This window comes from Onychomys torridus, chromosome 10 (assembly GCF_903995425.1).
Source record: "Onychomys torridus chromosome 10, mOncTor1.1, whole genome shotgun sequence".
Taxonomy (NCBI): Eukaryota; Metazoa; Chordata; class Mammalia; order Rodentia; family Cricetidae; genus Onychomys; species Onychomys torridus.
Window position 1 is genome coordinate 6538134 of NC_050452.1, and position 18010 is coordinate 6556143.

General features: G+C 45.8%; 1 pseudogene; it reads left to right on the forward strand.

Moving 5' to 3' along the window:
• The window catches only part of LOC118592249, a 158333-nt pseudogene that overhangs the window by 4573 nt on the left and 135750 nt on the right, over window positions 1-18010 (forward strand).

The window sequence follows — 18010 nt, forward strand, 5'->3', positions numbered from 1 at the left end:
CCAAGTGGTTGTGTGGCCCGTGGTAAGCTCCTCGCACTACTGAGTCTCAGTTTTCTTATTTCCAAGATGAGTGTGTGCATCTTCAGGGAGAAGTGTGTCATGGCCCCTTTCCTCAATTCCAGGGCAAGGTTTCTCCCCTCCACAGCTGTGAGATGACAGCTTGCTGGGGCTTTCCTTCTTCTTTGGCCCATCATCTAAATGCAAAGGAAAGAGGCATGTGTGCAATTGAGGTGTTTGGGGGAAACGGTGTCAGCCAAGCATTTATCACGGAAATCTGAATATCAAACGTGGAGCCCCAGGCTGAGGGGAGCTGGGAGATTTCAGGGCACATTAACCACTGGTGGTAAGTAATTATGCACATTGACTTTGAGTCTGTTTCAATGGTCACATCTCAGTGCCGCCTCTGCCCTGTTCTAGGGAGGGAGGGGCGTGAGCTAAGGCGTCTTCCTGGTGTCTCAATATGGACTAGTTGGCATTTCAAAAATGTAGCCTTTTGTTTCTTGAAAAACTGCTTAAAGCATTCAACTCCACCATCTCTAATCCCTCTCTGCAAAAGAAAACAATAAATATGATTTCAAGCCATTGTGTTAAATATCAGGATGCACATACCGAGGCTGTGGGATCCAGAGCTCATGAAAACCCATCTGCAGATGTCAGAGCCAGTGACTTACAGTAGATAGAAAAGGAGTATAGACCTTTTCAGGTGACTCCAGAAGGAACAGTCAAAAGGTGATGACTCTCAACACAGCAAAGGGGATGTCACACACAAGTGAACTGTACCTGAAATGAAAAAACAAACAAACAAGGACTAAGCTTTTTGACCCCACATGGTTGGATGTGTTTCCTCCAGAAATCATTTATCTCAGTGGAGATCTTCATGGTGGAGACAGCTAGCCTGTCTCTGAATCACCAGTTTTGCCATGTTTTTACCTTACCCCCATTGCAGCTAATGGCACAGCTGCAAGTGTAACAAGAGGTAACAGGGCCATTTTCTAGAGGAGGGAAGTAAGGACTTGAACAGTGGAATAGCTGACAGTGACCCTGGCTGGGCCCTAGTGGGTGGGACACACTGAGAAGATGATTTCCCCTATCACCAAAACATAGCCTGAGTGAATTTGGCAAAAACAAAAAAACATGAGTTCTTACCCACAGTCTAACAAACAGGTAATAGAGTTGATCATTCAGTTTGAGGAGGCCGGGATTCAGACACACAGTATATGGCCCGTCACTCCCAGCAGGCAGAGCATCTTGAAGCTGCCTAGGGAGGTGTGAGGAGTGCAGAAATTTTCCCAGGCTCCTCTGCAGTGTCTGCAGACCTCTCAGCCCTGCTCTTCAGTCACACACTGGTGAGTATGTGGAGCATGTGGACTGAGTATGTGGCTGGTGTGGACTGTCCTTGGCTAGCCCGGCATCACTGGGCCACGATAAGCAAAGGAAAATCATCTGGCAGGCCAAGCTTGTGGTCCCAGACACACTACAAGCCTCTGGTACCTGTCAGCTGTCTTAGCTCTAAAATAGGATGAGAAATAAAACCTTTATCATGTGGATTTGGTGAAGATGGAGTGAGCTTTGTGATGTCCCTCACCAGTGCACACTAAAGGCTGGCTGGTTTTCCCACCTAAGTACTCTTGGCTCCTGAAAGGTTATAGGTAACAAACCAGAAAGGCAGGACAGGATTTGAATCAGCCCCCCTACCCCCCAAAAAAATCAAAGGTTCTTGGGGAGAATAAATGAACAGAAGCTCAATGTCAATGCTAGAAATACTAGAAATGTTGACTAGAGTCCAACTAAAGAAGGGTTGTGGAACAGAGAAGGGAAAATCTGGAACTGAGTCAAACTGCTTGCAGAAGCATGGCTCTGAGGAGGAGAGCTGTGGACAGGCAGATGGCAGAGACAGGCAGGGGCACCTTTCCTAGTTCAGTGGCTGGAGGAACATACCACATGCACCATGCACTTTGAGCAATACTTCATTTGGATCAGTGTGCTGCAAATCTCTACCTATCCCTGGGGAGAAGTTATGGGGCATGAGAGAGGAACTCTGTGTCTCCACCTACCTTCCAGAGTCTCACGGAAGACAAGCCAGAGTCCAGGAAGCTAAGGACTTCAGAAACAAGGCTATGGTGTGCCAAATAAGCAAGCTGCCTCCTTACTTCCAGGTGCCAAGGGATGTTGGCAATGTGGTGTTCAAAATCAGCTTTGTCCCTTAGATCCACTCTGCAGAAGCAGCTACAGTTTACTCAGACCTTCTCACCCTTTGCTCAGGTCTAAGATTCCTGCCCAGGCTTTACATGTTAGTTTTGTAGAAAGCATTTGCAATCAATTGAGGCAAAACTAAATTGCAAACCAAACAAATGCCTGCATGTCTTCTGACAGCCTGAAAGGACAGTTTAAGAGGAGGCAAGAGGGAGGCAAGTTATTAAAAAGGGAAAAAGATGCTAACAAGATATTTCAGAATAATGGCAGCTGCATGCACTCACAGTATGGGAGGGCCTCGTTTGGGCCTGTTTCCGTAACGATGTCAAACTGCTGCTTTCTCTTTCCTGGGCATATGTTTAAAGCACCCTGCAAATGATTTCATGTTGGATCGGGCTTCATTACTCACAGTTCATATTTGGTCTAAATTACAGTAAATGTTATTTCAAGGTTTACAAGTTAATTATTATAGTATAGTATTTACCCCATTATACAGTAATTACTGCAGTATCTAACGCCTAAAGGGTTTTCTCCATATATGAAGGACAGAGAATATTTAAGAGTGTTTTCAAGCAGAACAAGACTCACTAGGGTGTGTGTGTGTGTGTGTGTGTGTGTGTGTGTGTGTGTGAATGGGGGGTGGGAAGATGGTACCCAGAGGTTGAAATACAAGTGCCCTATCCTACAGAATGCAGGGAGGACCCCAACCTACATCACTAGGACTACTGTTAGCTCTCCAAGCACTGGGCCAAGTCCCATTGGATAGGCGAGATGGCCCTCACACTTGCCCTGATATCTTCTTTGCATTTGTTCCTCACCCCCTTTTGCCCTGTATGGGTTTAAATGACCTCTTCCAAAGAGGGTTTCCAATACCCCACCATGCTGCCTGCCATACAAGGGTCAGCTAGAAGACACCAGATAGCCCCCAGCTCTGGTCCGCGTTTACACCTCCTTGCTCCATTCCAGCCCTGATTCTTTGTTCTGGCTGCCAACTCCAAAATGGATTCCATAAGTATTCTGGTTCCCACATGTCGATCCAAATAGCAACCTGCAAGCTCGGGAACTCTAGGGGAGTGACAGGCAGCTTCTTCAAATGACATACAGCTGGGCCTCTCGGGCTGGTCAGTGTGTGATTTCTATTCTCTGCAGAAGCCTGGCCTCTCTTTGCCTTGATAACTTGGGAGACTGGAAGATGAGACCAGCAACTGCAGTCTTCAGGAAGAGAGAGAAGCTAGACTACCTGTCTGCATGCATGGTGTAAACGCCTCCTGTGTGCCTAAAGGAAGCATGGTGAAGAAGAAGGCCATTTCCCCTGCCCTTCTCTGCTCTTCCTTCCCGCATAGGAGACGGCAGCTCTACTCACTGTGGGGGCAATGACTTCCATGCTCTCCTCAGATGGTCTTGACACTTTTTCCTTCTAGCAGATCAGGGCGGGAACCTAAGGCTGATGAAAGAAAGTCAGCCAGCTTTGCAGCTGGTGCCTGGATCCCAGTCCAGCCTTCCAAGAGGCCCTCCCTCCTCATACTGGGACAAGAAGCCTGCCCTCTGCAGGTTGGCTTCATGAGCCCTTGTCTGACAGCTGGGAGAGCAGCTACCTTTGCCCCATCATACCCCAGGAGCTGGTCTGTCTGTCTGTCCTCTCTTCCTCTGGCTTTCCAGTATAGCCAACTTCTCTAAAGGTACAGCTGACCCATGTGATCAGCCTGCTTGGCTCTGGCAAGGGTTTTCCATTCTTCACATCTGGAAGTTTCCTGTGGCCATCGTTACCACCTCCATCCAACCCTCCATGGCTTCCTTCCGGGGGCTCTCTGGCCTGCGCTTCACATCCCAATTTACGACGTAGAACCCAAGCCAGTCCCTATTCTGTCTCTTTGGTCATGTCCATCAATCTTCCCTCTTAACACCCCACATGTTCCCTTGTGTCCAGCTGTTAAATACCTTTCTGACAGCTAAAATCTAAGCTCTCAGAGGCCAGCACCTTCCTTGAGCTCAGCAGCGAGTACAGGGTCTGGCAACCCTAACACATAGTCACTAAAAGAGAGTGATAGGAATTTCAAGAATCCTTCTTGAGGAAAGGAAGTGGTTTAAAGTACTCAGTGGGTGGAGAGAAACAGAAAATGATGTAAGGAGAGTTAGCACAGACTGGGCACTTGCTCTGCACTGGACAATCTCATAGAAATTCCTACTCTTATTGGGGCTTGTTTCCCGAAGGACAAACTAAGGTGCAGGAATCTTAAGTAACAGATCCAGCTCACTAGGCTTACAGGGGAAGCTGGATCCTGAGCCCACACACTGCTGTCCTGCTAGGCTGGCTCCTGCTGAGCAGCTGTGTGGAGAGCCAGCATCAGGCACACTTGCTCCCTTCTTTCCTCCCACCTCCCTCCTCCACTGTCTCTGCAAACAAGCCCTTGTTTAATGAACACATATTTAATGTGAGACGAGAATAAAGCACATCAGCTCTGTGATTGCTTCATACACACTCTTTTTCACTACCTGTCACATCTTTACAATGCAGTCAAAGCATTCTCAGCAGCACAGACTATTTTAAAAGAGAAAAAGGAACAAGCTTGAACAGAATAGACGGTTATCAGAGAGGACTCGCCATCATGGACCCCTACCGGCTCCACAGATGCTCAGCTCAAGCTGGAGTCTTTGACAAGTGGGGTATCTAATCCCCATGTTCTTGCAGTGAAACCCCTTTTTTCTCTCCCCTTCTTTCCTCAAAAATTGCACATTCATGGACACACACACACACACACACACACATACACACACACTCACACACACTCACACACACTCACACTTTGGGGCCAGCAAGCCAGATGAAGGACATAGCCTAGCATAACATCGATAAGAATCTTCTAGAGCTTCAGGATCAAGCTGTGCCCAACTGCCATGATTTGGAGAAGATGGGCATTTGAAGTAGAAAGGGTTGACAGGGTCCTATCTGGGCCCCAGCCCCCTTTTCTTCCCTGTGTCTGGTGCTCCCTGCTGGATTTCTTCCCACAGTGGCTGTAGCAAATCCCTTCTTCCCTAACCCCTCTTCATTCTCCATCTGTGAGCAGTCTTAGCAAGCTCTAGATGTTTGCCCAGTGAGACTTTATTCCCCAGAGTTTTCACTCTAAAATGTTGCCTATAAATAAACACACATTGTTCTAAAACACCCGAGGACCTATTGATAAATTGAGTTTTTTTTCTCTCTTATCTCACATTCTTTTTCTGATTGTAACTATTTTCGTGAGCACCATGGTGGCAGCTGAGTCATCAGCTGTGTTCAAAGGAAGCATAAAGTCCCTCTATTCAGATGTATCCTTTGCTGATTTTATTGACTTTGGACTCACCTTGTTCACAACCACCTTGAGCTGCCTTCACCTTGGACAACCAAGGTAAAGACTTTGAAATCCCTGTCCTTTGTGTGAGATGTATAACCTTGGACATACTCCGTGAGACTTCTTGGATTCAAGTCACAGGAGCAGTGATTTCTCAAAGAGGGTTCTAATGTCGTCCTTCACAGAGCTGGCAAAGATGGAATGTGGAATCTGTTTTCCATGGTGTTTGAATAAAGGAAGTCAGATCCGAGAACTAAGACTTGCCTATGTGAATGTCCCTTTAATATACAGAGCATGAGCTAGCAGAGAAAAGAAGATGTTTGAGATAGGATATCACTCTGCAGCCCAAGTTGGCTTACTGCTGACTATACAGAGCAGGCTAGCCTCAAATTTGTGAAATCCTCTATCCTTAACCTCCAAGTGCTCGGATGCTCCCCTGTGTCCAGTCAGAAACTATGCTTGTGGTACCATGGGAGCCAAACACCATCGCATCCAAAAAGAGCTTCAGCATGTTCTTCCCACACCTAACAATGAGATCGATGAGGATTCCACACACTTGTTTGCCCCAGGCTTAATTAAGCTATACCAAAAGGTTTCTACCAGCTGTTCTGAGGGGCTAAACGCCATTTGTGGCGTGCTAAAGTAGGTGTTCTTAGACACACTTCCTCTTGACACAACCTTTGTCCTGTGTTCAGTACATATTCCTAAATCTGCTAGAAGTCACAGCATCAACACCCTCACTGCCAGAGCTGACCTGTGGAACTAGGCCTTTATGTTTAGAAGTTGCTGCAAGTTTGAGTGAGAAGACGGTAAATCATGCTAATGTCTGTGGCAGGCATGCTCCATTCTCAAGATTAGTAGTCCTGTAGAATCCAGGAAAGAAAGAAAGAGAGACTGCCACAAGTTGTGCTAAGCTTCTAGTTCAACCTCTTTTGTTCAGATGCAGGGACAGGATGTGAAACAATTTACTGTCTTGTGGGTGGCAAATTTCTTTCTTCTTTGTCCATATTATCTCCAAGTCCTTAGACCCATTAGCCTAATTAATATTAAGAACATATGCATATGCAAACAAGACACTCTTCACCATATATTTCACTTTATAAGACAGGTTGAAGGGTAGTTGGGTGAGTCAATCAAATGTCATCAATTGGCTATGCATAAGACCTCATTAATATTAATTGGGGTGTGGGCATTGTGCAGTAGTCCATGCTGCCATTAGAGGTGGGCCCCTTGCTTTAACTGTCCCTGAGATTAGGAAAACCAAAGCCTCTGACCTGATTTAAATATGGAATCTACCCCCCTTCCAGGTACTGAGCAGAATCAGAAAGGTATTTAAAAAAATACAGAGCAGACCTTTTCTAAGACAGATGGCACACAATGAGGTTAGAAAAAGTATCTTGAGATCCAACCTGCAAGAACAAAAAAAAATTGCTTGCATTGTTGTTTCATTATCTTGCTTCTGTCATTTCATGAGCTTTGTATCTTGCAAGGAAAGAAAGAAGGGAGAAAAACTGTGAAATTAATCTTTTGTGCATGGCCTGATAAAGAAGAGACATGCTCAGACAAAAGATAGACTGAGAGAAGGGACCGTGATTGATGACTAAAGTAAAGGTGTCAGAAGAGTATTATGTAAATTACTGGAGGCACACACCATTTCAGAAAGAATGAGAGGGAGCTGAAGGGGGAGCGCGGGAGAGGGAGAAGGCGAGAGAGGAGTGAGGCGCCGGAGTGAAAAAAGGATAGCGGAGCCATGTCACCAAAGAACTGGTCCCCAAACACCCATTTCTTGCCATCTTTCATCTCCTCCGACAAGCTCACCTCCCATTCTCCCCCGGCTGCACGCAGTAACAAAGGGGATGGGGGCGGGGAGAGCTGTCAACATTAACATGATTCCAGCCAGAAAGGTTTAGGGAAAGCGCGTGTGAAGTGAGAGGCGAGGAGGGAAGTTTCTGTTCAAGGGGAAAAGCTGGCTGGCGACTGCGAGTGTCTCTCTGTGGAGTGTGTCACGAGACAAGCATCGGCTGTTCTCATTCTTCACGGTACAAATTGGCTCCAAAAATTCTGTGTCCTTCCCCTACATCTGCGGGCGCATCTAGGCATCTGCATTGGGCACATGGACAGGCTACTAAACAGTGATGCAAAGGCTGGAGCCCCGCAACAAAAATCTCTTCATTCCCCACTTTGGCTACATTTTTTCTCTAAGTAATGAAATGAAGCGAGTCGCGATGTAACAGTAGGCTTAGATTCAATTATGGGAATGGGTTGTGCTGTGCTGACCTTGAGGCAAGCTGGGCTGCCTTCTGGCTGGGTGGACATACTTGTCTACAAGTTCAGAGATGTCTGCAGATCCTGAAAGAAAATAGCCCCTTCCAAAGTCACAGAAGCCCGACCTGGAGATAGTTAGGTTCTAACTCAGAAAACTCACCCAGAAGGCTTTTTTTACAGCTAGCTCTCTCTGACAGAAGCTAGCCTGTCCATCTCTCAGGTCCCATGAAGCACTAGAACCAAAATGATTTAAATATCAAACGAGATGGAGGCTGATGTGCAGGTGGAGATTTTCACCACGTTTGAGTTCCCCCTTCAACGTAGTGGGAATGGAAAGAAAATAGAGGAAATTTTCACCAGATTACCAAGTTTGGAGGGCTCCTACATACTATAAAGTTTGCAGGCAAACCCTGAGCAACCATGAAATTAAAAATGCAATGAATTAATTAATTTTAAATTAATAGAAAATAAAATCTATAATAAATCTACATAAGTACAGGTCTTGAGTGTCCGATGTCCGCTATTTTAGAAATTTTTAAATTAAATAATTAGAAGTGAAGAAGGTCTATGACTGCAGATAAAAAGGGACACATTTACAGCTGAAAAGGTGTCCCACAAGACACTTCCACCAGGGACACCAAAGACTGGAAATGTCATCCTTTCCCCAAGGGCCCATTCCTTCTTTCTCACTTTATAAACTCGCCCTGCCTGGCCATTTAGCCCACCACACACTGCCTCGTTTACATGTTCCACACATAACTGAGCTCCACCATGTGCCAGGCACTCTGGTAGGTGATCGAGATAGAAGATGGAATGGAAAGGCTGTGCTTGGTAGGAGGAACACTATCGTTTTGAAGGTGGTTCCAATGACTATATCTTACTCTTACAGAGTTCACCTCTAAGATTAGGGTAATGACTGCTCTGAGATCAACCTTTGCTAAGGAAGACTGAATTGGCCAAAGTCAGGCATGGCCAAGGCTCCACAAAAGGTCACTAAAGCCTTTAAGAAGGCAACACACTGGGAAACACTTCTACTCAGTAAAGTTTAGCTTCTTAAAGTTTCTATGATCTCTCTATAGTAGCAAGATGATAACATGCATGCCATTGGAGGACACTCCAGGCCCAAACTCTAACTGCATCATAATGCAGGATTACAACAGCAGTAAGAACTCAGCACTGGAGTAGATACTATCTCCATCCTAAACACAAAATATGTGAACTCATCTAATACATAAACTCCATTATTCTTACTATTTGTTCTTATTATCTTATAATTATTTACATTTTTAAAACTATGTAAATTGAAGTGGAAAGATGTGACCAAGTATGATGGTCCCCTCACCCCCAATATGTTCCTGTCTTTGAATACATGGTCCCTAGTTGGCGGAACTGTTAGGGAAGAATTAGGGGATGGACTTGGAGGAGGTGTGTCCCTGAGTACAGGCTTTGAGGCTTCAAAGGCTCTCTCTGTTGCCAGTGCCTGCTCTGTCTCCTGCTTGAGGTTAAAGATGTATGTTCTGAGCAGTTCCTGTAGCCATGCTCTGCCCATGCCATTTACAGACTCTAACCCTCTGAGACCATAAGCTCAATTAAACTCTTATTTGATAAGTCAGTCTCCTTAGTCATTGTGGTTTGACTTTTTGTTTTGTTTTGTTTTGTTTTGTTTTTGATTTTTTGAGATAGGGTTTCTGTATAACAGCCCTGGCTGTCCTGGAACTCACTTTGTAGACCAGGCTGGCCTCTAACTCACAGGGTTGTTGTGTTTAATCACAGCAATAGAAAAGTAACTAATACACTAAGATTGAACCATTAGGTCATATTAGAGCCTTGAGTCTTGGCAACTAGTCCCAGGAACTCTGTGATCAGCAGCTACATTTGAAATGACCAGAATGTGAATCTGAGAAAGGAAAAACACTGTCTCACTTCCCACTTTTGGAGGAGTAGAAAGTGGGCAGTATGAGATGAGGGTACCACTTAGCTCTGTATTGGCCATGGTCAGAGTGGTATGTCAGAGTTCATGATGTTTTGGGGATGATGTTCAGGATGGCCCTGATCCAGAGGATCCTGGTGAGTTTAAATTGTTAATACCAACACTTGGACTTAAAACATAAATCTATTTTAGGAGCTGGAGAGATGGTTCCATAGTTAAGAAGCCTTGTCATACTTTCAGAGGACCTGGCCATGATTTTCAGTACCCACATGGTAGCCAAGAACCATTCATAACTCCAGTTCCAAAGGATTTGATATCCTTTTCAGATCTTCAAGAGCACCAGACACATAGGTGGTACATATGCATCTATGTAGAAAAAACATTCAGATACACCAAATAAAATAAATCTATAAATAAATATCTTTTTGTATTCAATACCAGCAACATAAGAAGAAGGTCTTGGGAAGAAAGGTAGCCATAACAGTGGAGGGAATACTCAGTTGTACAATCACTGTTTTCATCCTTCCAATGGGAAAATTGGATCCCAGCCTTATGCATACAAACTCCCAAAGGCCATCTGAAATTTGTACTTCAGGAAAACAACAAGAGTTAAATCTAGTAGTGAGTGGGGCAAAGAATAAGAGGTCAAGAGATCAAAAAGTCTTCCTAATCCCAGCCTGCATTCACACTTTATCTTATGGTCTAGGACCTCACAGATGTGCAAACTGAAGTGACTTGTGAGGGGAAAAGTTAGGAAGGCCAGCCCTGGATCAGAAATCCAGAACTCATCCCCGACAGACAATGCTGCTACTAAAGCACCTGGCTGGCTGAGCATGCCACTCTTCATTCACTTACAGTGTGAATTTGTAATGTCAGGCAACATCTCATCTTCTTTTCTGATCCAAATATGGATGTTTTTCTCTGGGATGCCACACTCCAGTTCAGCAACTACTCCCATCAGTGACCAGTGGCTTCCAGCAAAGACAGTGACATTCTGACTTTCTTTCTTCCCCGAGACCAATGGAGTCTCTAGAGGTAAATCCATCAATGACAGCGCATGCAGTGGAAATAGCTTTTTGTGGAAACAGTGGGCAGCCAGGAGAGGTAGAACTGCCTGCCCGTGGTGTATCCAGACCATTGTATATGGCGAGCAGCCTCCCGGAAGCTAACAACACCTGGATGTCACCACAATCACTGTCACTGGCTTCCAGACAGCTCCTGAAGCCTCAGCCCCAAGTCTCCTCAAGAAAGCTTTTTCTTTTCATATGTCTGACCTTGTGATTCATCTGGCACCTGTTTTAAAACCAATTATTACGTATTGTCTTTTGAATTTCACCCCTGACACCACTCTACCCTGACTTAATTCTAAGACTGGCTTTTATTCAAAATGTTCATTTCAGAGCAAGGCACATGCATTGCAAACGGCCACCTTCTAGAAGTCTTAAGACAAAAGCTCTGGTGAATCTAGACCTGAGAATGGACACTTGACAGATGCTGTTAAACAAAACATCTTCTTGCTTCATGTGCTGACAACCAAAATAAAACCAGGGACAAAGGCCTAAGCAAGGAGAGGAAAAGCTTCCAGGTCATGCCTTCTGCAACCCCACTGATTTTTGCCCTTGAACTTCTAAGAAGTGTTTCCAGCTAGCATTTTACCTATACCTCCCTCCTTTAGGACCTAGTCCCCCTCTTGGATCCCTCTGAGCATTCATTACCTGAAGCCTGGTCTTCATCCTCACTTTGTAATTGCCCAACAAATCATCCAAGGCTCCTTCACACTTGTCTCCCAAACCCCAAGCCCCAGTCCCATCCTACCAGGTCTCAGATTCGCAGCTCCTAAGTCAGAACTTCCAAGCTATTGTCCTTCTCCCAATGTACCATGTACCCCATTCATGTTCTACAGTGCCCCAGTGTTTTCCTAAGACATAGAGGTAAGTGCACCATTTTCAGCTTCCAAACTCCAACAGTTCCCACAGAAGATGTAGAAGAAATCCGGGTGCTTTGAGGAGATGCAGTAGTTACTCTGCAAGCCAGCTCAATGGTTCCAGCCCCTTCTTTGTTCCTCCCGCTCCTCGTCACACAGTGTGCTGCAGTGCCAACCTAGCCTTGATTCTTACAGGACATACTATGCCCGATCTTCTTTTGCCTTTGCCCATGTTATTACAACCACTAAGACTGCCATGTTTTCTGCCTCAGTGACCAGCAAACCCTGCACGTATGATAGCTACCTTTCAGGCTCAGACCCTACTACCTATAAAAAGTAGCTTTATTTCCTGATCTTTCCCCCAGCCAGGTGCAATTCATCTCTTCCTCCACTGAGGTCCCTGGTACAGCAATTCTTAGAAGGAGGCTTCTCAGCTGTTTGTCCTGGATACTCAGGTATCCAGTCTGACCTTGCTGTGTAGTCAAGGATTATTTTGAATTCTTCCTTTCCTCTACCTCCAAGTGCTGGGACCACAGGCATTAACCACCTCTCCAGTGTATATGTTGCTGGGAACCAAACTCAGGGCCTGCATTCTAAGCAAGCATCCTACCAACTAAGCAACATTCTCAGCCTAGGATAGGAAGCTTTGTAAAACAACTATTTCTGTTCTAATTACATCCAGATCTCTGGGGAGGAAGCCTTGGGAAGCCAGTATTCCCTGAGAAGTCCCAAGTTATTTTTGCTTGGCTCAAGTTTAAGAAGCTCTGTTTAAGAACTGGTTTGTATTCTTTCTACTTCCTCCATTTAATTAACATGTATTTATTGAACAAATAACCTGTGTAAAATAATTGGGCTGTATGTGCAGATACCACAGTGAATCAGGCCCACTATAAAAAGTAACAGTACTATAGAATATGTTGTATTTTATCATGTTTTATACTGGATTATAAACATAGATTACAATAAAATCTATCTTACAATCTAACCATTTGTGCCCATCTTTCTATTGCTATTTCTTGAAAATAACTGTCTCTCATTTATCTCAGTATCTCTTAGCACCTAACACAATGACTTGTATTCAATAAACAGATGGTAGCTCATTAATTAATATACTTATTAATTTCTTAATTGTGGATTCATGCGACGGAGTGGCAATTTAGCTTTAAATTTATCCAGCTGAAAGAAACAGAAAGCTGTCCCTGTATTACTAACTCGGAAATAGCACCTCCCACTGGGCCCAATATTACAGGCCTGTAGTCCCAGTCCTGTGAGAGAGTGGAGGGAGGAAGGGAGGGAGGGAGGGAGGAAGAGAGGGAGGAAGGAAGGGAGGGAGGGAGGGAGGGAGGGAGGGAGGGAGGAAGGAAGGAAGGGAGGAAGGGAGGAAGGGAGGGAGGGAGGAAGGAAGGAAGGAAGGAAGGAAGGGAGGAAGGAGGAAAGGAAGGAAGGAAGGGAGGGAGGGAGGGAGGGAGGAAGGAAAGGAAGGAAGGAAGGAGGGAGGGAGGGAGGGAGGGAGGAAGGAAAGGAAGGAAGGAAGGGAGGGAGGGAGGGGGAGGGAGGAGGAAGGAAAGGAAGGAAGGAAGGGAGGAGGAGGAAGGGAGGAAGGAAAGGAAGGAAGGGAGGGAGGGAGGGAGGGAAGGGAGGGAGGAAGGGAAGGGAAGGAGGGAGAGAGGGAGGGAGGGAGGGAGGGAGGGGAGGGAGGGAGGGAGGGAGGGAGGAAGGGAAGGGAAGGAGGGAGGGAGGGAGGGAGGGAGGGAGGGAGGGAGGGAGGGAGGGAGGAAGGAAGGAAGGAAGGAAAACATGTTAGCCTCTTGCTTTTATGATAGGCAGGAAAAGCTGTGCCCCATAGATACCACCTGTGAGGACAGAGGAGCGCTTGCTGGCTTCTGACCATGCTCCTAGCAAGATTAACTGAACCATTCACTTAATTTTTGAACAGGTGGAGATACGCCAATCTCACTACTTCTTATGGAAGTGCAAACTGTTTACTAAAATTAATGGTCTAAACGTTCTAAACATTGTCTAGGGCCCAGCTCCAATCAGCATTAAGGCCAGGGTAGTGTTTCCTTTTTCTGAAGCCTGGAGAAGGTCAGGTTCTCTCCAGGCTGTTACCTTGACTGTGGGTTCCTGAGCGAGACATGTGGAGCTCTGGGAACACAATGGAGGAAAATGAGTTTTCAACTTTCAGAGAAAATCTGCAGTCACTGAAGGAAATCAAATGTGTAAATCATTGCTACAGGTGAAGACCCCTGATTAAGGCCAATCCTTCCTAAGATATTTTCCAAATAGTAAGTCACATGTAGCGTTGTGATTGTCTCATTTCTGATAAAGTAAAATTTGTACTGGAGTCCCAGGCCCCACCAAGGAGAGCAATTATCCACGTCACAGTTGCAGAGTCTACCTCCTACACCGTTTGTCTTTCTTTCCCCTTGTTGTAGATAAACCTTACACGGGAATCATTGTCTTCATTTCATTGTGTGCCCTCCTTCTTCCTTCCGCAGCAATGATGCAGTGGTGAGAATTCACCAGCCAAAAGATGAAATGAAGAAAATCAACCTTCTAGCTGAACCTGTCGAGTCTACCTGCCTTTCAACTTCTCCCTTAAAATGCTTCACATGGATAATGTTTCCCTTCCAGAAAAGAGAATATTGACATCCCATACAAGCCATAATGTAAATGAACATTAAAAGTATCAGAAAATCTACCCTTCTTAATGATTGGTTTTGACTGGGGAGGGCTTTGTACTCAGTTAATCTTGACACGGATAAAGTAAGCTTTGTGATTTTTGACCATTTCCTCTTATGGTACCATCTCGAATATTCTCAGCACACCCTTAGAAACCAATATAGCCTGTGCTGCCTTTTCAAGACTTTCGAGAGACAGCCATCTCTCTCCTCTTCACAACCAAAATGTTCTAACCCCCGCCCCATTCCTTGGTGAAGAGAAACAGCTCATGCTCTTCAGGCATGTGCCAATCCCATATGACAATTGGGTTCATCACTTTTCTCATGGCTGTATGAAAGAAGCAGATAGATGTGACTTAGGGGAAAAAAGATTTGCTAAGTCTATCCTGGTGGAGAAGGCGTGAGCACGTGAAGATTGGAGCCGTGCAGTGCACAGTGACATCAGCCTGAGGTGGGACTCCTGTAGTGGGTAGCCATTCCAGCTTTGACCTGGAAGTTCCAACCCCATTGAGGCTTTGGTAATGGTCACACCTACAAGGTGGGGCTGAGAGAGGACGCTGAAGACCTGAGATCCGAATGCCGGGGGCTCTCTTGGTGCCCAGAACCTGGACACTGGAGGTAGACCAAGCAGAGTTCTCCAGAGAACACCGCTGGACTGCGCCATACCTTTGCCAGACCCTGCAACCTACCTATCCCTTCATTTGTAAGTTTCTCACAAAATAAACCTCCCTTTTAACTACATGGAGTGGCCTTAATAATTTCACCAATAGGCTCTTTCAGATCTTGCTGACTTGGGAAAAAGAGAGTTTAGCATGGGGGCAGGGTCAAATAGAATTCTCAAGGTCCAACCTTTGTAGCCAATGTCCTGCAGCTAGGCTGTGTCCCAATAGCTCCATAACCTGTCAAAACAATGCCAACATCTGGGACCTAAGCTCCGAAAGCCATAAGCCAGCAGGAGACACTTCAGATCCAAACTACAAGAAGCCCACATGCATCTGTGCTTTATCTCAAGTTACTGACATTTTGTTTTATTTTACTTCATTTTTGAGACAGAGTCTCACCAAATAGCCCTGGCTGGCTGGCCTAGAACTCACTGTCAACCAGCTTAAGCTCAAACTCACAGAGATCCACCTACCTCTGCCTCCTGAGTGCTGGGATTAAAAGCATGCAACCCTACATCTGGCAAGAATGACATTTTCACAGGGGTCTTCCAGAACAAAAGAAGGATAGTAGTGACATGATGCCAAGCCACTGAAGAAGCTGTTGGGGAGAGTTGGTGCCCTCCAGATCACACCAGAATGCCACCTGCCTCTGCACCCCCAGTGCAGGCCTGTTTGAAAGGCCCCTGCCTCTGCACCCCCAGTGCAGGCCTGTTTGAAAGGCCCCTGCCTCTGCACCCCCAGTGCAGGCCTGTTTGAAAGGCCCCTGCCTCTGCACCCCCAGTGCAGGCCTGTTTGAAAGGCCCTGCCTCTGCACCCCCAGTGCAGGCCTGTTTGAAAGGCCCCTGCCTCTGCACCCCCAGTGCAGGCCTGTTTGAAAGGCCCTGCCTCTGCACCCCCAGTGTAGGCCTGTTTGAAAGGCCCCTGCCTCTGCACCCCCAGTGCAGGCCTGTTTGAAAGGCCCCTGCCTCTGCACCCCCAGTGCAGGCCTGTTTGAAAGACCCCTGCCTCTGCACCCCTGTCTTTTCACACTTGCTCTTGCAGAGAAAGTTGCCACTTTCAGCTCCACACACCAAAACTTCCAAAATCAGGTGCTGGGGGGGGGGGGGAATCGGAAGTACTTTTAATAATTTAAATGGCTCTTCTCTGCACATGCCCAGAACCCAAATCCCTTTTCTAACTGAAGTGCTTATATAAAAATTTGACAGCTCTTATAATTTTAAATTGCTCTACACTGAGTATGCCTAGAACCTTGATCACTTCCAAATTCAAGGGCTTATAAAAATTTGAAGCACTCCAATAATTTTAAATTGCAATGCACAGTGCAGAGTGATTTAAAATTATTGGACTGCTTCAGTTTTTTTTAAAAGGTCTTCAATTTGGAAGTGAGTCAAGCAGCATTCTAATACAGTAGTTTAAGACATAGTATGCTCATCAAAAACTTAACACCTAAAAATAATGAAAATTAAACCCCACGTGGTTTTATTCTTCTTTTTCTCTTTCCTTCCTCCCCTCCCCCTCTTTTCTTTCATTCTTCCTTCCTTTTCAGCAGAGGGAAACTCAGAATGCACCTACACTTTTTATAGAAAAGCCTAAGCCAAGGGAGAGGAAAGGTTGGAGGGAAGCTAGCAGGAAGAACTGAGCAAAAATGGCAGCCTCATTCCAGTGGCCTCCCTGGTGCTGGAGCCTCAGCCGGTGAGCCAGTCAGCAGCAGGACTGGATGGAACTATGCAGAGAATCTTGCCTGTGAGCAGGAGCATTGGATCCTGGTAAGTTTTCAGTACCTGGGGTGCAACGTAGACACAGCTTTCTCTAAAACGCAGACTCTTCCGTTTGTCATAGATGTTTGTTTGATGGAGCTTTTGAATAAAATTCCTCCCTCTATTGCTTCAGGGTTTCTGTGATTAGCCAGCCTTTCAGAGAGCTGCCCTGTGACCTAGCAGCCCCAGTCATAAGCACTTACCAACAAGGTGCACAGGTACATAAGCCATGTGAGTGTTTGGTGTGCATGCACACACCTGCGTGTGTGTGTGTGTGTGTGTGTGTGTGTGTGTGTGTTGACTTTCCTTCTGTCTTCCCTTCCCCTACATTACTACCTTTCTTAACTACTGAAGTTTCCCAGGTTTAAAGATCAGAGTGACTCTACTGGTCTTTTCTATGTAGCACATAGGGGACCTCTCACAAGGCAGATAGACCCTGAAGAGTTCCTGTAGTAAACACCCTTCTCCGCTTAGCACAAAGCAAACTTGTATTTCTAAACAACATCTAAACATGCCCTACTGCAGTTAGCTGTTGTAGGCTGTTATGCATGACCGGATAGAGAATAAGTACTTTAAAATATTGTGCAAATACAAATTTAAATAGTAATATTTAATGTTTCCACGGACCTATGCCAATCAGCTCCCAAAGTAAGAAGTATGCAAAAGCTGAATTTTAGCACCTTTTGATAGACAATTACACGGTTGGGCTTGCCCGGCGGACCGCCTAACTATTTCCGGTGTAGAATAGCCATCTCCGGGTCAGACATCTCGCGGGACCGGGACTCTGTGGCCTTACGTGGTTGCATAAAGCGCGCGCGCAGCCATGTAATCTACACGCATGCGTGGAGTACCCACAGGAGTCCCTGTACGCATGCGCGGCCCAACCTTTAAAAAGCCGGCGCCATCTTGCACGAGGCTCTCAGTCTCTCTCTGTCTCTTTCTCTCCCCACGTGTGTTTCACACAGGCCTGTCACCTCTGTCCTCTTTAATAAAACTCTCCCGTGGTTCTGTCGTGTTCGGGACGTGTTCCTAGCGCCTCATAACTACTAACACCTTTCTCATCATGAGGGCCCAAGTATGTTGGCCTGTTCACTGAAAAGAAGGGAGAGAGAGCACACAGAATTAAGCAAAGTAGAAAGAGGCACCCTTCAAACAAAACCTGGCTCAGCCCAGAGCACATGCTCCCAGGAAGAGGGCAGGAGGGAACCCAGATCTGGTAGCAAATACCTGATTTAACCCTATTTAAGTTAGTGAAGTGGAGTTGAGGCA